This window comes from Amphiprion ocellaris, chromosome 3 (assembly GCF_022539595.1).
Source record: "Amphiprion ocellaris isolate individual 3 ecotype Okinawa chromosome 3, ASM2253959v1, whole genome shotgun sequence".
NCBI lineage: Eukaryota > Metazoa > Chordata > Actinopteri > Pomacentridae > Amphiprion > Amphiprion ocellaris.
The window spans coordinates 19,353,031-19,379,005 of NC_072768.1; the positions used below are offsets into that span (position 1 = coordinate 19,353,031).

A 25,975-nucleotide genomic window follows, 5' to 3' on the forward strand; every position below is an offset into this window, starting at 1 on the left:
TGTATTTAACATCACCTCATCAGGTCTGTGATATTCTTGCAGAGGTTTGACTTGGCGCCTTGTTAGTAAACAAATGTGGGTATGTTGTATTAAAATTTGAGAATTCTAACTCAAAAATTCAGTGAGTTGAAAGTGCTGAAAGAAAAGTGTTACAACCATACCCGGTCTCCCCTATTTTACAGGTATTTGCCTTTATTTGAAAAAATATTCTGTATATTATTTTAAAATCATTTTGTAATTGCTCCTTTACAGACTTTTTGTTTTGTTGAATTACAGATAATAACTAGTAAGATCACTGAAAACAGTATGAATTTACTTGTTAATGTTACGCCGAAATAAACAACAAAGACAAGCAAAACTGTAAATTAAAAATCTGTATTTTTAAAAATGGTAGTTCATTAAGAAATGGTAAGAAGACACGAGTGAAATTGCAGGAGGATAAAAAAGAGTATTTTTTAACTTTTGAAAGACAAATCATGCATAGTAATGGAAAACCATTGTTGAACTGTTACTTTACATATTTTTCATTTTGTTTAAATAAAAACAACCAGTAAACTCACAGAACAAGAAAGCACTAACTTACGTATTGATTGTAAAAACAAACTAAATGTAAAAATGGCCACATTTGTAAATACTGTCCAAATCTAAAGTCTGCAATTTTACAAATACTCATTTGTTGTGTTATACAATTTGACCATAAAATCACACTCTTCTCTCTGTTCTAAATACAGTCACACATATATCATTAATATTTATATATTTATTGTTATTTAAAATGCAACACGTGTATTAATTAATTATCATTTTGTAACTGTTCCTGACAGATTTTCAGTTTTCTTAAATTACAGATAACAATTAGAAACATCACAGAAAAAATGTAAACATGAATGTAGAACCAAAACAAACAAACAAGAAAGAAAAACTGATCATAATTTCCACAACAAATATCTGTATTGTTAAAAATGATAATTTATTATTTAACAATTTTGACCACCACAGAACAGAACAAATACTTGCACATTTTATCTGTGAATGTCAAATATCAGCTCCAAGCTCACTGAAAGATGAACAGCTATTGTTCAGAGGCCGCGTGGTCACTTAAACACTTAAACACTTAAAACGCTCAGTTGCTTGGTTACCTTGAGAGAACGGCCTGTGGAGTTTGGAGAAGACCAGAAGACCAGAATTTAAATCATAAAACATATGTCCTGTTTTATGCTGCAGTCTGCTGGAGAGGCAGTATAAAACACAAGGATGCAAGGCGTCTGAACAAACTGATTAAAAAAGCTGGCTCTGTGGTTGGAATCAGATTGAACTCATTGGAGGATGAGGTGGAGAGACGGGCACTTAGAAAGATGGAGGCCATTCTGACAAACATGGATCATCCACTTCATATCTGCCTCAGTGAACAGCAAAACATCAGTGGTGGACGGCTCCTTTCTCTGCGCTGCAGGACAGAAAGATTCAGAAAATCTTTCATACCAACAGCAGTTAGACTGTATAATTCTAAAGTAAACAGATGAGATCCCAGATGATTGAATTTCCCTTCGGAGATTAATAAAGTTATTGTATTGTATTGGTTTCTGAGGGAGATCAGTAACAGAGATGTCTAGAATCCTCCATGTTCTCTGCCCAATGCAGTACAGTGGGTGGGGCCTCTGTTGCTAGGCAGCAACAACACGTGAATTTGGAAAGTTGGACTGGATAAACTTTTAAAATAATACATTCTTCATTCATTTTTGACTTGGATTATATTTATAGTTTTTCAGTCAGAATGCAAATTCATGCATTTTTTCTGTAATTTTCCGAGACTTTATCTGTAATTTAGCAGTTAAAAAAATGATCTTTTTAAAGAATGTTTTACAATACTTAATACACATCAATTTAATTATTTTTTACAGTAAAAAAACTTAAAAATGACCATTTCCAAAAATAAGAAAATACAGTTAGTTTTTAAAAAATAATAACAAATAAATAAAAAATAAATACACTTACAATAATAGAAATACTCTTTTCATGTGATTTTGCTTTATTATCTGTAGATTAGCAAAATGAGGAAAATTTGTAAAATATCAAGTTAAAGAATTATTTATCGTTTTTCAGTGCTTAATACAGTTTTTTCAAATAATCAGTAAAATAATATTTATTTGCTTTTGCAGATAAATACAGTAAAGCAAAAATGTATATATTTTTGCAATCAGACATAGTATAAGAATTAATAACCATTTATTAAAATACAAATGTTTCATGTGGACATCATGTACGGGTTTGCCTTGTTTTTACAGTTAACATGTAAATTATTATATTCACTGGATATTATTTATAGTTTAACAGTTAAAATAGCAGTTTAAGAAATTATTCACTATTTTTCTATCCTTAATATACAGATTTTTTCTTTAAAATAACAGAAAACACCTGTAAATATATGATTTTATATCAAACGATGCAGAAATATATATATATTTTGAGTGTATTTATTTATTTAAATTGTATTAAATCATAGAAATACTTCATTCATATATTCTAAAAACACTGTAAAAGAATATTGTTCAAATACAAATTTTGATGTTTTGTCAGGAAATTATTCACTATTTTTGTAAGTTTAATATACTTAATTTTTCTTTTCACAAAAAATCTGGAAGTAAAAAAAATCCTGAAATATATAAAGTGAAAATAATGTCAATGTAACTTTTATTGACCCTAATAAATAATGCCTGTTAATAGTGGAGACATGCTATTAAATATTATTAATATTTCATTCATATATTATAAACACTGTAAAAAGAATAAATTACATTATTTTAAATAAAGATTTTGTTGTTGACATTATGTACAGTTTTGTTAGGAAACTATTCATTATTTTTCAAACCTTAATATACAGAATTTTTCTTTAAAATGACAGTAAAAATCTGTAAAATGACATTTGTTTTCTGAAATATAAAGTGAAAATAGTGTCATTTTAGTTAAAGCTAGTAAAAGAATAAACCATTTTACCATCTGTGAAAACACAGATTCTGGATATATATATTATTTACCATTTTGAACTGTTAGTTATTGTTAACATGTAAATGGATATTTACAGAGATTCTACTAGTTATTATGTCTGATTTAAGCAGATCTACAAAATAACAGTATGTTGTTTTTAAAACATAGAGTGAAAACCAGTTTTTAACAGTTTAACATCTTCAACACTTCATTAGAAGACCACAACATGGATTTGAGTCACATCATATACACGACATAAACAATTAAAACTGAAACCTTCAGTCCTGTTTGATTCAGAACCTCCGGTTTGTACAACAGCAACATGGTTCTATTTAACCATAGAGGCAGACACATGCAGAAATATACATTTTAGTTTAGTTTATTTGACCAATTTGGATGTATTTTGTATCTTTTAAATTTGGTCGTCCTCTCCTTCTTTTTTTGGAATTAGAGGACAATTTAGAGAATCCAATTAGCCTAATCTGTGTTTTTTTTGTGTTGTGGGAGGAAACCGGAGTGTCCCGGGGAAAACCCACGCAAGCACGGGGAGAAAACACACAACTCCCCACAGAAACATGAAGAAGTGTTTCTGTGAGGCTACAGCGCTGAACGCTGAGCCACTATGCTGCCCTTAGGATAGAGGGAGGACAGAGGGAGGACAGAGGGAGGATAGAGAGAGGATAGAGGGAGGACAGAAGGAGGACAGAGAGAGGATAGAGAGAGGACAGAGGGAGGACAGAAGAAGGACAGAGAGAGGATAGAGAGAGGACAGAGAGAGGACAGAGGGAGGAAAGGAGGATAGAGGGAGGACAGAGGGAGAATAGAGGGAGGACAGAGGGGTAAGAAAGGGGTGCGAAAGGGGGAAAATGGGAGAAAGATGGTAGAAGTTGGTAGGAAGTTGGAGAAAGGAAGTTTAGAACATCCAGCTCCAGCAACCCACCTTCTTCCTCTTCTCTTTCTTTTCTTTTTTTACCATTTTCTCCTCCTCTCTCTGCTCTGCGCTCTTGAAACAGCAGAAGAATCTCTTCTTCTGCTGCTGTTTCTTAGCGAGGCACTCCTGCAGCTCTTCATTGTCTTTCTGCAGGGTTTTGTTTTCTTCTTCAGATTTTTTGCTCTGTTCTGTCAGGACTTTTACTGCCTCCTGGATTGACGACTTGTCCTGCTCCAGAGCTTTATTTACCAACTGGAGATCATCATTTTTAGCTTCCAGATCCAGTTTTTCTGTCTGGAGATTTTCATTTTTAATCTCCAGATCCAGTTTTTCTGTCTGGAGATTTTCATTTTTAATCTCCAGATCCAGTTTTTCTGTCTGGAGATTTTCATTTTTAATCTCAAGATCCAGCTTTTCTTTCTGGAGATTTTCATTTTTAATCTCCAGATCCAGTTTTTCTTTCTGGAGATTTTCATTTTTAATCTCCAGATCCAGTGTTTCTCTCTGGAGAGTTTCATTTTTTATCTCCAGGTTGTTGACCTCATCTCTGAGGGTTTTGGTTGTTCCCTCAAATTCCTGATTTTTTTCGTGGAGGTCTTTGTTTTCTCTTTCCAGTTGTAGATTTTGATCTTGGAAGTCTTTACTTTTGACCTCCAACTCTTCTTTCTCAGCTTTATATTTATCCTTCAGTTTCATTAAGGTCTCTTTAGCCTTGGTTTTTATCTCCTTGTTTTTCTCCTGAAGGACCTTTATCTCCTCGGCCATCCTCTCTGTTTGCTTGGTGAGGTCCTTGTTGTGCTTTTCAAGGGCTTTGTTGGAGGCCTTGAGCTCCTTTTTTTCGCTGGTCAGAGTTACTATCTCAGCCTGCATGTCGAACCTTCCAGACCTATTGTTGTCAGATTTGTCTGGCTTTCTCGACACTTCCTCCAGCTGTTTTTCCAGCATTTTATTTTGCTCCTGGAGCGTCTTTTTAGCTTCCTGCAGCTCCTTTATAATTTTCTGCGTCTCTTTCGTCTCGTCCTTGCGAGTTCTTTCTCGGTCCTGCAGAGCCAAAAATTCCTCTTCAGCCAATTCCTTTTTCAACTCCAGCTCTTGATTTTCAAGCTGGAGATCTCTGACTTTCTCCTGCAGTTGTTTCATGCCCTTTGTCAGAAGGACTTTCTCTGCCTGGAGGTTTTTGCACTTCTGCTCCAGTTCATGTAGCTTTTTCACTTCCCCCATCTTGGGAGTGTTTTGGTTTGCTGGTTCTGGGGCCTCGTCCAACGCCTGGTCGGGCTGTTCGTTGGCCTCCAGCAAATCTTCTATTGGGTTCTCCAGAAGATCTTCCAGCTTGCTACTTTTGTCCTGGTCAGAGGCGCAACTTTTGTCGTTTTGTCCACGACGAGAGGTGTTTTTCTTCTTCTTTCCTGGCATTTTACCGTCAAAGCAAAGGTGATGCCAATAAAATAAATTCTACAAAAATATTACTCAGCAGATTGAGTTTCTGTCTCAAACAAGGTTCTTTGTCTACAGTTGGTCGTTTGGTCTCGTGAATTCTGTGGTTGAATGCTCAGTAAATCCTAAGTAAATCGCTGGATGGGAATCCGAGAATGACCGACCTCCGATTTGCTCAACCTTTTTATACTTTTGGAAAGGGTTGGACATCATTGTGATGTCATCATACGTATATGATGTCATAATACATGTAATGGCATCAAATTATGACATCAAACACCAACGGAATTTTCATGTTGCCTAGCAACAAATTTGAATAATGCACCACCTACTGGCAACCAAAGACAATTCTATGGGCCCCAAAACGAGCCCAGAAACATTTCATTGACCTCAAACTCAATGCTGCACTTCCTCTGGTGCTCAGCGACAAACCTGTTGAGTTTGAAGTGGATCGGAGACAAAGTTGTCAAGATACATGAAGACAGCACACATATAGAGACTTGGTAGAGACACCTGGATAATAAGTTGGACTGCACTGTAACAGATTGCTGTAAAAATACAGCATATTTTGTACAGTAATATACTGTTCTTTGTAAATACAGCTTTTTCTTCTTCTTAGGGCTCCTGCGGAGGGCGGGGCATCCCGTCCATGTGCGTCGAGCCGACCAGATGAACCAGTTTCTTCCACTGCTGGTGGTCTTGTGCCAGCAGCTCTGCATCCTCTACAGCAACTCCATGTTGTTTGAGGACGCCCGCAACAACGTAAATACAGCTGAATACTGTAAATTCATGTGTTTTTAAAGAACAAAATATTAACAGCAAACTACCGTACAATCTTACAGCAGATTACAGTATTTTTCTGTTTTGGGTTGATTTGAGTCCAACCGTTACTCGTCTCAGCAAGTCTTCCTGCACATCACCGCATTTAGCAACCGGTTAACACAAAGAAGTGACGAAATAGGTTAAAAATATTATGTATCAGCGATTTTACTCATTACTGAGGGAAGAACTGGGAGAAAAAGGAAGAACTGAGGACGACGATTTTCGGCTGGCTCAGACCTGCAGGGACCCCCAGCTGATCCATCCTGCTCCGGTGGTTCACTAAACAAGGTAACTGTGATTTTTAAAAAGTCAGCCTAACTTTTAATTCTGTCAGTCTATTTTATGTTTCATTCTTTGACAGTAACATAAACATAACCAGTTAGTTACTGCTTGGTGTTAGCCCCGAGTCGCTAGCATTAATGCTAACGTTTCCCCACACTGTTAGCTAGCTAGCTAGCATGAATGCTAACACACTGTTAGCTAGCAGCTAGCATACCCCTTTGGCTGCAGAGTGGACACAACTTTGGGTCTTTCTTTTAAACCAGACCAGGAAGATGAATTTCTAAGCAACCAGATCCAACTAGGTTAAGTTATCTGTCACTGTCTTTCATGTAATTTTCCATCAACTATACAATGTGATGCTCCACTGATCTGTTATCAAATCTCCACATGTACTTGTCTGCATTCGACCATTTAGGTAATTTCAAGTTTTTAAAAGGTTTGTAGGATGTGTTATGTTGCTTTTCTCTCCACTTAGGAAAGGCAAATTTGGGTGTTATGCAAACGGCTGCAAAAATTTGATTTAAATGTGTATTGAACTAAATAGCTGTTTTAAGTGGAACCCTCTGTTTTGCTTAATAATTTGAGTTTCCTGTTTATTTTTGTGTTTTTTGGATGAATGTGACAGTGTTCCATATTAAGTTCAAGGGATCTTTCCCTACCACACCTAATATATTCTTTCTTTGTCATTTCGTTGTAGGCTCTTTCTTGGTATCAACCCTGAGAGGGGAACAAAGCCAGCCAGGAGAAGGTGATGTTCCAGAGGTCTGTGAAGCTGTTCCAGAAAAAGGCATCTACTGTAAATCCACATGTAGCCTTCTTTATAAAAAGACTGATGGACTCTGAGTGGGACTTCATGTAAACCCACAGCACCTCTCCACACAGAACCTCACTTTCACAAAGCAAATACCAGTCTGCAACCAGATGTTCATGTTGTCATTTTAAGGTAACAAGTCTCAGTATTGTGTTGGGTTCAGTATAAAATACTTCAGTTCCAGGTTTGTTCCTTGACTAGGTGTTTATTGAACATGATCAAGAGTTATGAAAGACTGATTCTGAAGGCAGGGTACCTGAAATGTGATATGCAATTTTTAAACAGATTGTTGACAACCTGTTAAACATCATTAATTGTTTTTATAGATTTTATTTTACAAGACTTGAATTACTTGAAATTTGTTAGTTGCTGAATGTGTTCAATGCAGTAGTTAAATAATTTAAGTGATATATAGGTATCTTTTGTTACAGTTCAGGAAAAATGAAAATCAAACTCAGTGTACCTGAACTAGAATATGCACAATGGGAACCTGTTCAGCATGAGGAAATGATTGTATGTTACTAAAATTGAATGGGTTAGATAGGTCAGTTTTTGAACTATGTTTGATACAGAGTTGGCTTTAATAAAAGCTTAATGTTGAAAAGTCATCTCTTGTCTGAGCCATTTTTATGCTATGCTATTTCCTGGGGCTTTCATTTTGAAAGCCCCAGGAAGTAGCTCTCTAAACAGCATAATACTGTAATATTTTTTACAGTAATAAACTGTTGTCGTAGAATACGGTAGGATTACTGTAAAATAACAGTGTGCTGCTGGCCACTTTTGCTGCCAGCTCTTTACTGTAAATTTACAGGGAGATTTCTTAGAGTGCAGTATTCACAGTTGTGGTCTGTTATTTTTTCCACAATTAATATGTAAATTAGTACTTTGTTTTCTCTGACTGGAGCTAGTAAAGTCACAGAATTTTTTTAAACTTACATATTGATTTTAAAATGAAATGAAAATTAAAAAAAAATAAATAAATAACAGGCCACAACTGCAAATACTGTCCAAATGAAAGCTCTGTAATTTTACAAATCCACATTTGTTCTCCTGTAATGTTTGACAGTGAAATTACACCTCTTTTTTTTTCTTTCTGTACTGACATCAGTGACAAATATAACATTATTTTAGAGGTACTTGTCCTTATTTGAAAGTAGTATCATTTTGTAACTGTTGCTTACAGATTTTCTGTAGTTGGTTAAATTACAGATTATAACCAGTAAAATAAAAAAATGCTAATTTACATTATAATGTAAAACCAAAACAAAGAACAAGCAAGGGCAAAAATGTATAATCAAATATTATATATCAAAAATCTATATTTTGAAAAATGAGATTTTGTTGTTTGACAATATTTGACCATTAAGCTACACTTTCAATGTGTCTAAATCAGCAAAAACTTTGATACTGATATTTGCTGTTATTTTGAAAGAGAAGAAAACATGTATATAAAAAGGACTGAAAAAGAGAGAAATTATTTCTTAAAACTGTAAATTTACAGATTTTCTCTGTTTTGGTAATGAGTGAAATTGTGTGTTCACATCAAAAATCTGCATTTTTACACATAGTAATTTCTTCTCCTAAAGTGTTTAGGTTTAAAATGACACTCTTGCTTATTGTTATTTAAATCAGCCAGAATGTTCATGCATTCATTGTTATAATGGTGATGTACAGAATATTCAGGCCTCAATAACACATAGACCTCAGTGGATCTGCTTTACTGCAGATGCAGCTCCAAGTTTGTCCTCATTTCTCTGGATTTTATCTTAATGTTTTCATCCGCTTGGCTTCAGGAGACACATGGAGAATATTTGTGTGATTTGAGGAGGACAAAAAGACAGTTTTCTCTGTGTTGGGACTGTTGTTGGATGATGGATGGGAGCAGTTTGGCCAAGTGGATAAGATTTGTTAAAATGAGATGAAGGAAACTTGTAGTTAGAAGACGTGAGGGTTTTTCTTTTAATTGGACAAAGTTTGCTGTCATGTTGGCTGATCACTGAAGATGTTACTGACAAGTGGAACAATGATTTGAAAAACTAGGACGGATGCCCAAAGGAGTTTCACCAGAACATCAGCTACTGTCGCTGTGCTATTGAGTGGCGTTGTTCTCCTCTAGAAAGTGGATCCTGAATGTGTCATCTACAAGGTAGGGATCTACATGCTGAGACCCCCCATTTGTGTACAACAGATCTGTATTGCTGACTCTTAAGTGACTGTGGGTTACTGGTCAAACTGACTATGGTGCTATGATACACACACACACACACACACACACACACACACACACACACACACACACACACACACACACGACAAACTTGACATGTGTTGTTCAATATTTCAGTGAAGTACAAACTTGTATTATTCAGTACAATCAACAGCAAGCATGAGAGGAAGGTCTCGCTTGTTTTAATCTTGCCACGGATTTCTCTAATGTTTCTTCTCAAGAGGATTTTTGGAATTTTCCTTTCCTTGTCTCTTGTCTTAAGAATAATTACGGTACCGTTTTTGTATAAAATTTCATAAAGACATAAAGTCACCAGCAAGCCGTGGAATAAGATCTCTCTTGCTCTTACCAAAGGGATATCAAGGGTTTCTCTGATATTTACTCTCCAGAAGATATTTGGAATTTTTCCTTGGTGACACAACCTTGCATGTCAGACGAAATAATGCTACTTTTTCGGAGTGATTTATTGTGCAATTGTGCCAAATATTGCAGTGTTAAACTAATTTACATTATTGTTACATTAAGTCACCAGCAAGCCTTGGAAGAGGGTTCCACCAATTCCTTCCTTTATCGAGGATTTTTGGAGTTTTCCTTGTTGACAAGAGCTTGTTGGATTGATGACATAACTTTTGAAAATATAATTTATGCTAGATTTCTTGTTTAAAATTTCAGGTAAGTGCTAACTTGTATTGTTGTTACATCAAGTCACTAGGATCCTTGGAAGAGGGTCCCTCTTTCCAAGTTCTTCCGAAGGGTTTCTCCAATATTTCCTCAAGAGAGGACATTTGGAGTTTTCCGTTGTTGACAAGAGCTTGCTGGATTGATGAAATGATGATTGTTTTTTTTTCAGATTTTATGCTGCATTTCTTGTTCAGAATTTCAGGTAAGTGCTATTTTGTGTTGTTGTTACATCATGTCATCAGCAAGCCTTGGAAGAGGGTCCCTCTTTCCTAAGTCTTCCCAAGGGGTTTCTCCAAATTTTGCCTCAATAGAGGACATTTGGTGTTTTCATTGTTGACACGAGCTTGCTAGATTGATGCCATAACTTTGTTTAATGTAATCTATTCTACAGGTCTTGTCCAATATTTCAGGTAAGTGCTATTTTGTGTTGTTGTTACATCATGTCATCAGCAAGCCTTGGAAGAGGGTCCTTCTTTCCTAAGTCTTCCCAAGGTGTTTCTCCAATATTTCCTCAAGAGAGGACATTTGGAGTTTTTCCTTGTTGACAAGAGCTTGCTGGATTGATGACATAACTTTGTTTAATGTAATTTATTCTACAGGTCTTGTACAAAATTTAAGGTAAGTGCTGTCTTGTGTTGTTGTTACATCATATCACCAGCAAGCCTTGGAAGAGGGTCCCTCTTTCCAAGTTCTTCCCAAGGGTTTCTCCAATATTTCCTCAAGAGAGGACATTTGGAGTTTTCCCTTGTTGACAAGAGCTTGCTGGATTGATGAAATGATTGTTTTTTTTCAGATTTTATGCTGCATTTCTTGTTCAAAATTTCAGGTAAGTGCTATCTTGTGTTGTTGTTCCATCATGTCACCAGCAAGCCTTGATAGACGGTCCCTCTTTCCAAGTTCTTTCCAACGGTTTCTCCAATATTTCCTCAAGAGAGGACATTTGGAGTTTTTCCTTGTTTACAAGAACTTGCTAGATTGATGGCATAACTTTGTTTAATGTAATCTATTCTACAGGTCTTTTTCAATATTTCAGGTAAGTTGTATTTTGTGTTGTTGTTACATCATGTCATCAGCAAGCCTTGGAAGAGGGTCTGTCTTTCCAAGTTCTTCCCAAGGGTTTCTCCAATGTTTCCTCAAGAGAGGACATTTGGAGTTTTTCCTTGTTGACAAGAGCTTGCTATATTGATTGCATAACTTTGTTTAATAGTAATTTCTTCTACAGGTCTTGTTTAAAATTTCAGGTAAGTGGTATCTTGTGTTGTTGTTACATCATGTCACCAGCAAGCCTTGGAAGAGGGCCCCTCTTTCCAAGTTCTTCCGAATAGTTTCTCCAATATTTCCTCAAGAGAGGACATTTGGAATTTTCCCTTGTTGACAAGAGCTTGCTGGATTGATGAAATGATGATTTTTTTTGTGTGTGTGTTTTTCAGATTTTATGCTGCATTTCTCATTCAAAATTTCAGGTAAGTGCTATCTTGTGTTGTTGTTACATCATGTCATCAGCAAACCTTGGACGAGGGTCCGTCTTTCCAAGTTCTTCCCAAGGGTTTCTCCAAAATTTCCTCAATAGAGGACATTTGGAGTTTTCCTTGTTGACACGAGCTTGATAGATTGATGCCATAACTTTGTTTAATGTAATCTATTCTACAGGTCTTGTTTAAAATTTCAGGTAAGTGCTATCTTGTGTTGTTGTTACATCATGTCACCAGCAAGCCTTGGAAGAGGGTCCCTCTTTCCAAGTTCTTCCCAAGGGTTTCTTCAATGTTTCCTCAAGAGAGGACATTTGGAGTTTTTCCTTGTTGACAAGAGCTTGCTAGATTGATGACATAACTTTGTTTAATAGTAATTTCTTGTACAGGTCTTGTTTAAAATTTCAGGTAAGTGGTATCTTGTGTTGTTGTTACATCATGTCACCAGCAAGCCTTGGAAGAGGGTCCCTCTTTCCAAGTTCTTCCCAAGGGTTTCTCCAATATTTCCTCAAGAGAGGACATTTGGAGTTTTCCCTTGTTGACAAGAGCTTGCTGGATTGATGACATAACTTTGCTTAATGTAATTTATTCTACAGGTCTTGTACAAAATTTCAGGTAAGTGGTATCTTGTGTTGTTACATCATGTCACCAGCAAGCCTTGGAAGAGGGTCCCTCTTTCCAATTTCTTCCCAAGGGTTTCTCCAATATTTCCTCAAGAGAGGACATTTGGAGTTTTTCCTTGTTGACAAGAGCTTGCTGGATTGATGACATAACTTTGTTTAATGTAATTTATTCTACAGGTCTTGTACAAAATTTCAGGTAAGTGCTATTTTGTGTTGTTGTTACATCATGTCACCAGCAAGCCTTGGAAGAGGGTCCCTCTTTCCAAGTTCTTCCCAAGGGTTTCTCCAATATTTCCTCAATAGAGGACATTTGGAGTTTTCCTTGTTGACACGAGCTTGCTAGATTGATGCCATAACTTTGTTTAATGTAATCTATTCTACAGGTCTTGTTTAAAATTTCAGGTAAGTGCTATCTTGTGTTGTTGTTACATCATGTCACCAGCAAGCCTTGGAAGAGGGTCCCTCTTTCCAAGTTCTTCCCAAGGGTTTCTCCAATATTTCCTCAAGAGAGGACATTTGGAGTTTTTCCTTGTTGACAAGAGCTTGCTAGATTGATGACATAACTTTGTTTAATAGTAATTTCTTGTACAGGTCTTGTTTAAAATTTCAGGTAAGTGGTATCTTGTGTTGTTGTTACATCATGTCACCAGCAAGCCTTGGAAGAGGGTCCCTCTTTCCAAGTTCTTCCCAAGGGTTTCTCCAATATTTCCTCAAGAGAGGACATTTGGAGTTTTTCCTTGTTGACAAGAGCTTGCTGGATTGATGACATAACTTTGTTTAATGTAATTTATTCTACAGGTCTTGTACAAAATTTCAGGTAAGTGCTATTTTGTGTTGTTGTTACATCATGTCACCAGCAAGCCTTGGAAGAGGGTCCCTCTTTCCAAGTTCTTCCCAAGGGTTTCTCCAATATTTCCTCAATAGAGGACATTTGGAGTTTTCCTTGTTGACACGAGCTTGCTAGATTGATGCCATAACTTTGTTTAATGTAATCTATTCTACAGGTCTTGTTTAAAATTTCAGGTAAGTGCTATCTTGTGTTGTTGTTACATCATGTCACCAGCAAGCCTTGGAAGAGGGTCCCTCTTTCCAAGTTCTTCCCAAGGGTTTCTCCAATATTTCCTCAAGAGAGGACATTTGGAGTTTTTCCTTGTTGACAAGAGCTTGCTAGATTGATGACATAACTTTGTTTAATAGTAATTTCTTGTACAGGTCTTGTTTAAAATTTCAGGTAAGTGGTATCTTGTGTTGTTGTTACATCATGTCACCAGCAAGCCTTGGAAGAGGGTCCCTCTTTCCAATTTCTTCCCAAGGGTTTCTCCAATATTTCCTCAAGAGAGGACATTTGGAGTTTTTCCTTGTTGACAAGAGCTTGCTGGATTGATGACATAACTTTGTTTAATGTAATTTATTCTACAGGTCTTGTACAAAATTTCAGGTAAGTGCTATTTTGTGTTGTTGTTACATCATGTCACCAGCAAGCCTTGGAAGAGGGTCCCTCTTTCCAAGTTCTTCCCAAGGGTTTCTCCAATATTTCCTCAATAGAGGACATTTGGAGTTTTCCTTGTTGACACGAGCTTGCTAGATTGATGCCATAACGTGGTTTAATGTAATCTATTCTACAGGTCTTGTTTAAAATTTCAGGTAAGTGCTATCTTGTGTTGTTGTTACATCATGTCACCAGCAAGCCTTGGAAGAGGGTCCCTCTTTCCAAGTTCTTCCCAAGGGTTTCTCCAATATTTCCTCAAGAGAGGACATTTGGAGTTTTTCCTTGTTGACAAGAGCTTGCTGGATTGATGACATAACTTTGTTTTAATGTAATTCATTATACAGGTCTTGTACAAAATTTCAGGTAAGTGCTATCTTGTGTTGTTGTTACATCATGTCACCAGCAAGCCTTGGAAGAGGGTCCCTCTTTCCAATTTCTTCCCAAGGGTTTCTCCAATATTTCCTCAAGAGAGGACATTTGGAGTTTTTCCTTGTTGACAAGAGCTTGCTAGATTGATGACAGAACTTTGTTTATAGTAATTTCTTGTACAGGTCTTGTTTAAAATTTCAGGTAAGTGGTATCTTGTGTTGTTGTTACATCATGTCACCAGCAAGCCTTGGAAGAGGGTCCCTCTTTCCAAGTTCTTCCCAAGGGTTTCTCCAATATTTCCTCAAGAGAGGACATTTGGAGTTTTTCCTTGTTGACAAGAGCTTGCTGGATTGATGACATAACTTTGTTTTAATGTAATTCATTATACAGGTCTTGTACAAAATTTCAGGTAAGTGCTATCTTGTTTTGTTGTTACATCATGTCACCAGCAAGCCTTGGAAGAGGGTCCCTCTTTCCAATTTCTTCCCAAGGGTTTCTCCAATATTTCCTCAAGAGAGGACATTTGGAGTTTTTCCTTGTTGACAAGAGCTTGCTAGATTGATGACAGAACTTTGTTTAATAGTAATTTCTTGTACAGGTCTTGTTTAAAATTTCAGGTAAGTGGTATCTTGTGTTGTTGTTACATCATGTCACCAGCAAGCCTTGGAAGAGGGTCCCTCTTTCCAAGTTCTTCCCAAGGGTTTCTCCAATATTTCCTCAAGAGAGGGCATTTGGACTTTTTCCTTGTTGATAAGAGCTTGCTATATTGATGGCATAACTTTGTTTAATGTAATCTATTCTACAGGTCTTGTTCAATGTTTCAGGTAAGTGCTATTTTGTTGTTACATCATGTCACCAGCAAGCCTTGGAAGAGGGTCCCTCTTTCCTAAGTCTTCCCAAGGTTTTTTCCAATATTTCCTCCAGAGAGGACATTTGGAGCTTTTCTTTGTTGACAAGAGTTGGTCTGACCCAAAGACTTCACGTGTATGAAGTATCTTGTTTCATAACTGTTCTAAAATTTGACAGTGTTCAATGAACATGCCGTATTGTTTGAAGTCACCAGCAAGCCTTGCAAGAAGGTTCCTCTTTCCTAAGTCTTTCCAAGGTTCTTTCCAATATTTACCCTCAAGTAAATATTAGGAGCTTTTCCTTGACACGAGCTTGCTGATCTGACCTAAAGACTTCACGTGGTTAAAGGTATTATTTGTATAACTGTTCTTTAATTTGACAACCTTCATCTGACTTGCAGTAATGTTACTTCAAGTCACCAGCAAGCGTTGGAACAGGGTCCCTCTGTCCTAAGTCTTCCCAAGGGTTTCTCCAGTACTTCCTCAAGAGCTTGCTGGATTGATGACATGACTTTGTTTCATGTAATTTATCCTACAGTTCTTGTTTAAAATTTCAGGTAAGAGTTAACTTGTGTCATTGTTACATCAAGTCACCAACAAGTCTTGGAAGACGTTCCCTCTTTCCTAAGTCTTGCCAAGGTTTTCTCCAGTATTTTCTCTCCAGTTTTCTCTTTAGCTGCTATATTGTTCATATTACAACTCTAGTCTCCAGTTCCAGAGCCACTTCATACCAATCCACTATTTTACCAGTACACTCTTGGGGTCAGAAGAACCCAATTCACTGCTCAATGAGGACGACGCTGAGACAGATGAAGAAGTGCGTGGTCTTCTCCCTCATCCTCTTCTCCTCAGTCCAGTCAATGCGTTGGACTAACATGGCAGCTCGGTCGCAAATTTTCTCTTTTAGTCTATATATTTTGTCTATATAGTGCTACTCGTTTGCGACTCCTCTGATCATGTGTTTGCTCACGTGTAGGTTCTCATTGGTGCCTCCAGCCTCCAGCATTCCTTGCGCTCATCCTCCTTCTAATGCACCACACCATCTCCAAATGATCATCTCCAGCCAGGCAGCATTCGGACCCCACTGCTCCCATTTATTGATTGTTTGTTAATGTTAATAAATGTACTTGTTTTGTTATTAGAACTGCTCTCAGTGTTCTGCATTTTGATCCATATTTTCTTCAATGAAAATCTAGTCACCCCATTTTTATCAGTAACAATACCAACAGACAAAATGAGAATATTTTTGATGATCAATCTCTTGAAAAATGTGCATATATTTCAAACATATAGCTATTAATAGCCCGTAATTGTATGATTACAACAGAAACCTGCTAAACGAAAACAGGCCACATTTAAGCAGTCTGCTTTGATGCACATTAGCCCAAGCCAGATGCTTGACATCATTTCTTGACTTTGTCACTGTTGGGGGTCAGATTCTGAGCTGTGGGAATTCTCAGGATAGAGTGAAGATTGTGTATCAGACAGACAACTCCTGTGTGATGTTTTGTTCATCTTGATTGCAAAGAGTTGCTCAGTAGGTTACCAAACATGCAGAGGATTTGAGCAGCATGTAGGTGGAGCTGAGGCATTGTTTCAGGGGTGAAACAAAGGAACTGTGCAGCACCCACAGACAGACTTTGCCTTGACCGTGTCACCATTTTGGAGTTTGATCATTTGGACGTTCATAAGGGCTCTTTCCACGTCGACAGCAAACGGCTTACTGAGAAGTTCAAACTTAATTTTCTAGCCTCCAAGCTATTGCACTGCACTCTGGGAATTGTAGTATCAGTGGTGTATGTATTATATACTCGTGGGCCAGTTCTGATAAACAAATAATATTATCTCATGGGCCAGATACAACTGTACCATGGCGGCCAGTGGGCCTTGAATTGGACTTGAAGTCCTCACAGTCGCATTATATATTCTATGTTACATCTGGACGTAGATTTTTGTTGTGTTATGACATACATGATTAGACAGAAGAATTTGCTCTGGAATGTTCTGCTCCTCCATCCACTACACATTTATATCAAGTGTTGTTTTGATTTAGTTGTACAATGTTTCTTAATGCAGGTCGAAGAAGCAACATCTTGTCTTGAAAGTGTGTCACAAAACACAGATCATACTTTTGTTCTGCAGTATCTGTTTTTGGACCTACAGAGCAGACTCAGCGGGCCAGGCAATCACATATGATGTTTAGATGGAACCCTCAGCAGGTGTGATGGAGGATCTTCACATTCAGCCAGATGTGATGGAGACTCAGCTGCAGAGAGTCTTGGTTCACCCGCCTCAGACACAGTCAGGTGTAATGGAGCTATGTGACCTGCAGACACTGTGGCTGCAGCTGCCACACAGAGAGATGTTGGTCAGTGTGCTGGTGGGTTTCAGGTGCTCCTTGCCTCAAGTACAGGAGGTCAGTCTTGCCTCCTGGGTGAATCCACCATCCAATCCAACCCTTCAGAGGACATCAAAGGACAATAATGGAGCAGCTTGAGCCTTTCCCCTATGACATTGTGATTATATGAATTAAAAATAATGAATTAAGTTATTACTTTCATATGTCGTTATTGTGCTGTTATTGTATATATGCAAATATATTAGTTATTATACATTCATTATTATATCATGCACTTAATGTAGCTCATCTAATGTTTTGTGTTTCTGTGTAATATATTAAACATCATTATTTATTTTCAAATAATTACTAATGAATGATTAAACTGTACTGTGTGAGGAATTTAACCAAGCCTGTCCCCTAATTCTATTATATTGCCAGATGCTGAGTTAAGTATAAAAATTAGTTTATATATGTTCTAAAGACTGTGTGGTTGTGTCTCAGCAGTGATGGTAGAACTTTTCATCACACTTCATGTAAATGAATATTCACCAACAATAATCCTCAACACAAATTTCCACGGAAAAATATAGAAACTTAAGCTAAAATAATATCAGTATTACGCTCAAGTCTAACAGGAGGGACACGGGGTTTCTACTAATGACGATGTGATTGCAAACAATTTTTATGCCAAGGAACCGGTGAGACTACAACTCACATTTACTGCAACGTTTTTGTTATGAGCTATTTAGAATTGACTTAAATTTAATGAATAAGGAAAATGTAAAATTTGGGAGAAGTGGGGAAACAATAACAAAAAAAAAAAAAAAAAAAAAAAAAAATTAGCAGAGGATGGTTTCGATCCATCGACCTCTGGGTTATGGGCCCAGCACGCTTCCGCTGCGCCACTCTGCTCACAGCGTAAAAGCGGAAAACAACAGCTTATATAGATAGTATAGCCTACCGTGTGCGTGTATTCGTCGTGATGATTTGCAAACTACAAAAGCCACTCGTAGCTGCCAAAACTTGTCTTATCTATCAAACCGAGTCGCTTATGTTTGCACATGATAATGCCGTGAATATTTTTATCAGGCTCATCATTTTGCAGTACACTATTGTGGACATTAAAGCAACATTTTAAAGTCTACATTTTATAACGTAAAAACTATCAAAGCAGGTGGGCTATGAAAAACACCAAAAAAATTAACACATCGTATACATTTATTTAATACCTCATTGCTGCTTTCTAAGCTTTAACATTGCATTGTCTTTTCTATTAATTTTAGGGGAGCTCAGGGCTCTTTTGTGGAGCAGATCTCACTAACTTCCCCCATAGTTCAAACGGTCCGTGTACGGATCTGGTAATTGGATTTTCCCTTTTGAAACGGGTATTGAAAAACAAAAAACGAGTGGTTATTTGATTTTCGTTTTAAAATACAAAAATTAAAATTGAAATATAAGGCGTTTTTCCTTTTTATGATCAAAAAGGGATATACGATTTTTAAAAAAAATGCTTTGATTTTCGTTTTATATTTAGAATAACCAGAAAGCAAAATCAGTAAGAGACAGAAACGAAAAAAGGTCAGTTTTTTCTTTTTCTGAGACCGGAAGTGGTCATCAGCAAGTGTGGAGCCAAACTACAGCAAGATTCTCAGAGGGCGGAGCCAGAGAGCAGCGATTGGTCAGACCATAGATATCTATAGAGGACAGCGCGCTAGCGTATCTAGTCTATGTATATCTATGGTCGGCACGTCTGGTAGCATCTCTGGCTGCTGTTGATCTTGTTTTTGGAGTAAAACACGGTAAGAAGATAAATACTTCGAACCAGTAGCGTTGTCTTGTTGTACGTTAAGTCAGCGACTTGTGAAGACTTGTGTTTTGTCGTGTTTGAGCAGTTGGTCCGGACGCGTTAGCTAGCGGGCTAATTAACACAGGTGGCTAACTTACCTGTGTTAGTTGCTGCAGCAGCTGTCCGTCATTATTAGAATGACATTCTCAACCTGTATTTCTCTGCTGTGTATTTTAACTTTTAAAAAAGTTATTTTACTTTAAGGTTAACTGAAACCCGTTGAGCTGCACTGAAATTTAACATTCAGCTGGTTTGAATTAAACCGCGCTTAACTTAACATTGCGCAACATTACCTCTCTGAATCTCCATAATTTCATTAAATTCCTTCTCTCTTCCACTGCTCAAGTTCAATCCAGTATATAAAATGACATTAATAGTGAGTAAACTAACAACCAGCCATTGTATTTATTTATTACTGCATGTATTTGTAGTACAACATGAGTTGAAACATCCTACTTTTGGATCTAGAACTGCACAAGCCGTTCATTTTCAGTCACCTGACGAGTTAAACTCCCCTTTTTATGTGAGGTTGAAGCAGAAAGTCTGAGTTAATAAAGTTGTTTATAATTTGCGATACCTGTTATCTCTGACTGAGGCTTTAGTTTTTGTTGAGCTGATTTACATTTAGAAACTTTGTTCAGGAAAATTTCTCAGTAGCTCAGAGGACAGGCTGCTTTTTACACAACCTTGTAAGAGAATGTCTGTCAATGCTTTCAGCAGAATTTAGAAACACAACACTTCCTAAACAGATATTTTGAGGCTGTGAGGTTGAACGTTTGAGAGTATATCAGTGTGTTTGTTTGTGGTCTTTCTGTTTCTAGGTGGAAGCTGAATTAGTGAGGATGACTCCTGCTCCTGTCATCTCTAAGCTCCTCACACATCTTTACCTGCACATGAGGAAAATCACTCCTGTAGAATGCAGGTATGTTTGTCATTATTATAAAAAGATGTTGCCTGGTGATCTGTCAGAAACCCATTATACAGAGTCAGCCAAAATAATGTTTACACACATCAGGAAAAGAAAAACTTGCATAAATATTTCAATACCAAATTTATTCAGACATCACCAGATTAATAAAAGTTATCTTTGGCCTCTACAATTACAAGAGATGCTCAAAGTGGAGGCCACTGGCTTCCAGACATTTCTGTTGTGTTGTAGACGTCACTTGTTGATGCTCCATTCATGAGGGTAGCGCCATCTGTTGGGAAAACATCGTACAACAGGACACAGAGTTGTCATGATTTGATCAAACTTAGAAAGAGGAATCTATATGTATAGAAGTACTTATACAAATGAAATATTTATAAAAGTTTTTCTTTTCCTGATGTGTGTATACATTATTTTGGCTGACTCTGAACTTAATGAGAACAAAACTGTCATTTAATTGTTTCTTTGAAAGCTTCTTTAGTGAAAACCAGCTGGTGTTCTGCTTTGAAACAAACTGCTGTTGAGGTCTGTGTTTTTAGGTTTAACCCCACAGTTTCTGAATGAACTGATAGTTTGTTTTTTTTCCTGATCAATGTGGACGTTATAATTGATGGTAACATTTACTGATCATATAATCTGCATGACAACATAACAGTATAACATTCTGACCACCTGACTAATACTGTGTTGGTCCCTTTATGCTGCTAAAACTCCTCTGACCCAGTGGTTCATCAGAACCTCTGGGGATGTCCTGTGGATTCTGTGGATCCTGTGGGTTGCAGGGTGGGTCCTACCTAGACCAGGCTGATCCTGGACCATCCCACAGATGCTCAATCAGATCTGGATGTGGGGAGTGTGGAACCCAGGTGAACAGCTTAGCTCTGTCATGTTCCTCTGACCACTCCTGAACAGTTTTAGTTCTTCCTGCTGAGGGTGGCAGCTGGCATCAAGGACTGCTGTTGCCATGGAGACTAGGGGGTTGTTTGTCCTGCAGTGTTTAGGTGGTGGTACATGTCAAACATCCACATGAATGTCAAGGTTTCCCAGCAGAACGTGACATTAGAACAAGATGATGGATGTTGTTCTCTTCAGCTGTTAGTGATCAGAATGTTGTGGCTGATCGGTGGATCTGTCTGCCTTTACTCTGACATCCAGAGTTATACAAAAGTGTAGTATGTGTGCAGTGCAGAAGACATTTACTTTATTGTATGCATTTTTTTTTTTAAGGGAGAGCATTTTTTTTTATCCACCTGAAGAAGACCTAATCTTTCCCTTCAAAGGATAGTTAATAATTACTACAGCTTCCATAGTGGTCCCATCAGAGAAAATCATATCCATATACAGATTTTTATTAATTCCAGGGCTGGTTCAGTAAAGATTATAATAATAACTACATCAGATAATTCTTGGTCACAGTTGGAATTTTGCAGCCTGAGAGATGGTTGAGAAGGTTTGCAGTTCTTGTTTTAGCAAAATATGTTATAATAGAAGATCTTTATTGTCATTGTACATGAAATTATCTGCAAACCAGCAAAGTGTATCAGTCTGAGATATCTAAAAATAAGTAAAGAAAAATGCTTCTAAAGCCAATAATAAACAGAATATTTTGAGGTAATATTCTAAAAAGGAAAGAAAAGCTCCATTCTCACTCCTCTCAGGATAAACTGTCATTAAAATTGACTTTAAATTTAGCTTCAACACGAGATAAAAACATTTACTTTCATTACTGATGTTGTCAAGTTTAGTAAAGTTCATGCTACTTTTATAAAATGATAAAAGTGAATAAATTGTATTTCTGTGATCTGTGTTTGATTTCTGTCTTTTCTCCTGTCATCCAGATGTTCAGAGGGAGATGATGCCACATCTGGTCCAGCTGATGGAAGGTCTTGAAGTTCTCTGACTGGCCTCGACTGAAGATGGTCGTCTCACTGGATTTAAGGTTCAGATCGTCAGTAACAAACTCCACCAATGAGCCAACAGGGAAGCTTTAGGTTTATTAAATGTTGCTATGAAGGTATCGCTGTTTTTCTTTGTGAATGCAATGTGCTCCAACTGAAACTTGAATTAGAACTTAGAAGTAAATCCTTCCATCTGAAAGGATTTAGTTGCATTAATAACCTCATAACATTCTAATTTTTATTCCAGTCTTGGTTGGAAATAGAATCTCTGTATTGATTCAGGTAAAAACTGAACTTCACAGCATGTTGAAGCAAAACAACCAGATGAAAACTGTGATGGTGTTGGATTGTCAGACCGTAATGTTGCAGCTCAAAGCAGCTTTTCTATCTCAGTTCATTCTGACATTCAGCTATGAATCAACACAGCAGATGGTGATCCATGCTGTGGAAGTCTCACATCTCCTGATTTAATGGAGCTGCTTTGCACTTTTTACACTGTTTATTCACCAACACTTTATTTAATAAAAGTCCCATCTAGTTTTTATGAGGAATGTGATGTTTTAATTTCTCTGTGAATAACTGCAGTCTAATGCAACAGCTGGAGTTGTAACATCTGTCCTGATATTGATCATGAAGTATTGATCAGAATACTTATGGTCAGCAGTCATCCCTGAAGTTTTACATTAAAATCTTTACTTGTGTTGTGAACTTTGGTAAGAAGCAGAAACGTTAGCGTTGCCATGGATACATGAGTGTTAAATTCTGTCCATGTTTCCATTTTGGGAAATTCAGTCCAGTTCCAGAATGTGGAGGAATTTAGTCTCACAATCACAGACAACAAATATTATCTGAAAGTTGGGTTATTGTTGTTTATCAGCACAATACAAAAAGATTAATGTTAGAAATATTCCAGTTAAGACTCTAGAATATCATGATTTATGTAAATTTACCTCAATAATATGAATGTTCAGGTTAAGATTATACAGTGATATTTATTATGTAAGTTTAGCTGATTAAAGTTTATGACTGCACTAAAATATTATTTAAATTGACATTATTATAACATTTAGGGTCAGACCCTACAGTACTGAGATTAAGAAATCAAATATTCTATAAAATGTAAATACACTGAACTCATTTGGATATATTTAAGTGAGACTCTACAATATTATTTGACACAAATCTATCTAAATCAAAATTTTAATAATTTTCACGCCAAACATTTACTGGACTGATTTAAATATTAAAATCACTCCTTTCTAATCCTCTGCTGTACGTTCAAACCTGAGGCCTTAAATAGAAACACACAAGTATCTGTTTGAAGGAACTTCTGCAGAGTCCTGGTTCCAGAACATGATGATAGAATTATAGACAAACTTTAACAAAAGCTGCCTGAGAGTTTACAGGTTTTTATGTTGGATTTCTTCAGTAATTTAATGAACGTTATCAGCAATAATCAAGTGTTCATTTGATGAACTTCATTTCCTAAAACATCCAGAATTGGAGCTCATATCTTTGGCAGCTGTAAAGTTTCTGCTCCTTCAAAGTTCACAACACAATGAATTAATTCCTAAAACACTCTCAATGCTGGAGAGCGTTTGTGATGCTGAAGCAGTGATCAGTTTTTCTGTTTCTTCTCTGGAGATGCACAATGAGGGACGTCTGCAGAGACTGAGAAAGAGTCTCACCACATCCTGACATGAGGAAAAGACTTTATTGAAGACTACAATGAGAAAAACTATCAGACAGCAGACGGCTGCATTCAAGGTGAGCTCTGAACATTTGATCTGGAACAGGAATTCAATAACGGCAGCATGAGCTTCATTTCAGTCTGTAGCTGCTGAATTCATGGATGAATCATCTGGCACTAGAGAAGAAGACCATCAAACATCCACGTCAGCTGATGGAGGTCCAAGAGTCTCACCAAACAAACAACCTACAGAGTGAAGACCTCGAATCTGATTGGACGGCCTCTTATTCAGCCACGTGTGAACAAATGCCTCTAAGTTGATTTGTTTTCTAAAATAAATGTAGTTTGAGTCCTAATCTATGCCTGTGTGTTTGCTTCTTTACACGGCTGTTAACAGTTTAGGCTGTTAGATTGTTCCAGATAAGACAAGTACAAGATTCTTCAGAGCCGTTCTACCACAAGCCTGACAGGAAGAACTCCAACAGCTACTGAATGTTCCTGTGGTCCCCTCAAGGCTACAGGAGGAGTCCTACAAGGACGAGCCGGTCCACCTGATGGAGGCCAGTCGCTGAGGTTCAAAGCCAACACTGACTACGTGGACTTCTACTGGACCACATGGAGGCCTTCAAACCGGACCAACAAGTTCAGCGACTCCCCGACTCGTGGGTCTGAGGACGCCGCCGAGCCTCGGCTCAGCCGGCCTCCTGTCTGTGGGTGTTTGAGTGCTGAGAGGTTTGTGGATCCATGTGAACGTGTCTGTGTTGAAACAGCAGCTTTGGACTCAGTAACGCCGGGAAAAACCAAGAGCTCCTTTATTTGTGACTTCCACTAAAAAACTGAAGAAAATAAGTTTGCAGGGTTCTGACTGAACAGATTATTAAATAATGAAAACAATTGTTTAAATATTCCTTTAAACAATCCTTTTAGGTCTACATTTCCTTTACACTGACTTCTTGGTATATGTACAAGTATTTTGGGTGGAATATACCATTAAGCCCAATGTTCAAGGGTTCTTCTGGGAATATACCATTAAACCAACCTTTTAGGTAAATGTTCCAGGATGTTGAGTAGAATATACCATCAGATCAATCTTTTAGGTCTACATTTAAGGTGGAATACTCCTTTACACCAAGATTTTCTGGTCTACATTGAAGGATTTTAGGTGGAATATTCCTTTGAATGAACTTTTTAAGTTTATGTTCAAGGATATTGGGTGGAATATACCATCAGACCAACCTCCAAGGTCTACAGTAGTGAATTTTAGGTGGAATATACGATTAAACTCACCTTTTAGGTCTACATTGGAGGATTTTAGGTGGAATTTTCTTCCAAACCGTCTTTTAGTCTACATTTAAGGATGTTTAGGATGGTATATTCTTCGGAACCAACTTCTCAGGTCTACATTTCAGGTGGAATATTCCTCCATACTAACTTTTTTGGTCTACACTGAAGGATTTTTTCTAAACCACCCTTTCGGGTCTATATTTGGGGTTTTAGGTGGAATATTCCTTTTAACCAGCCCCTCAGGTCTCTGAGGATTTTGGATGGAATACTCGGTTAAACCAACATTTTAGGTGCATGTCCAAGGATTTTTGGTGGAATGTTCCTTTAAGGTCGATGTTTTAGGACCTTGTAGGTGGAATACTTCCTGAAACCAACCTTTTAGGTCAACATTCAAAGATTTAAGGTGGAATATTCCTTTAAACCAACCTAAATTTCATGTTTTGATCATTATCAAGTGAGAAACCTCAATCCAGACTCCTCATAATGACGTTTGAGATTAATGCTGCTGTTATTTGTTTAGTCCAGACAAAATGACAGAAATCCACAACTGTAATTTTATTTCAGGACTCGGTTATTAAATGTCAAAACAATCCATGTGACTCTAAAAACTCAACAGCTGTACAAACTCTAAGATTAAACTCTCCACAAGGATCCAAAATAAGTTGGACTTCTACATGAGAGCTTTAATTATTCTTCATCTACTTCCTAAAATGTTTGGTCAATAAAAAGACAAAAGCTAATATTTTCAGCTGAACTAAAGACAGACTGTGATTTTTCTGCTCACATGTTGTGTTGCTGTAAACTTACTCTTTCAAATAAATACCCTCCTAACCCCCTGGAAACCAGCGTTTGTCCTGTTTTTGTGTTGCTCCTCGTTGACCCTAGACAGCCGGGTCGTAATGTTTTTTGAGCAACACACCATACTATGATGTTTTTACAATGATGGTTCTACTATGGAACCAGTTTGACATGTTCAGGCGTTCTTTGTGTGAAAACTCAGAGATTTCAGGTATCAGA

The 25,975-nt window shown here is 37.2% G+C and overlaps 2 long non-coding RNA genes and 1 other non-coding gene across 8 annotated transcripts in view; 2 read left to right on the forward strand and 1 right to left on the reverse strand.

Moving 5' to 3' along the window:
- The window catches only part of LOC129348553 (uncharacterized), a 159,469-nt gene extending 133,792 nt beyond the window's left edge, over window positions 1–25,677 (forward strand). For 3 of the 5 annotated variants that reach the window (XR_008601142.1, XR_008601140.1, XR_008601141.1), the window contains one exon: window positions 25,084–25,677. This is a non-coding gene — a long non-coding RNA (uncharacterized LOC129348553). The remainder of the gene's footprint in view (window positions 1–25,083) is intronic. The other 2 variants (XR_008601143.1, XR_008601139.1) reach the window with 1 other exon arrangement.
- Window positions 18,153–18,224, reverse strand: trnam-cau (transfer RNA methionine (anticodon CAU)). The gene has a single exon. It is a non-coding gene; the product is annotated as a tRNA-Met (tRNA).
- LOC129348552 (uncharacterized) lies at window positions 19,009–24,029 on the forward strand. Of its 2 annotated transcripts, XR_008601138.1 has the most exons (5): window positions 19,009–19,111; window positions 19,980–20,080; window positions 20,822–20,952; window positions 21,925–22,025; window positions 23,629–24,029. It is a non-coding gene; the product is annotated as an uncharacterized LOC129348552 (long non-coding RNA). The 2 variants fall into 2 exon arrangements; XR_008601137.1 differs by lacking the exon at window positions 20,822–20,952 and having other exon boundaries at window positions 23,629–24,023.
- Window positions 25,678–25,975: the final 298 nt, after the last annotated feature.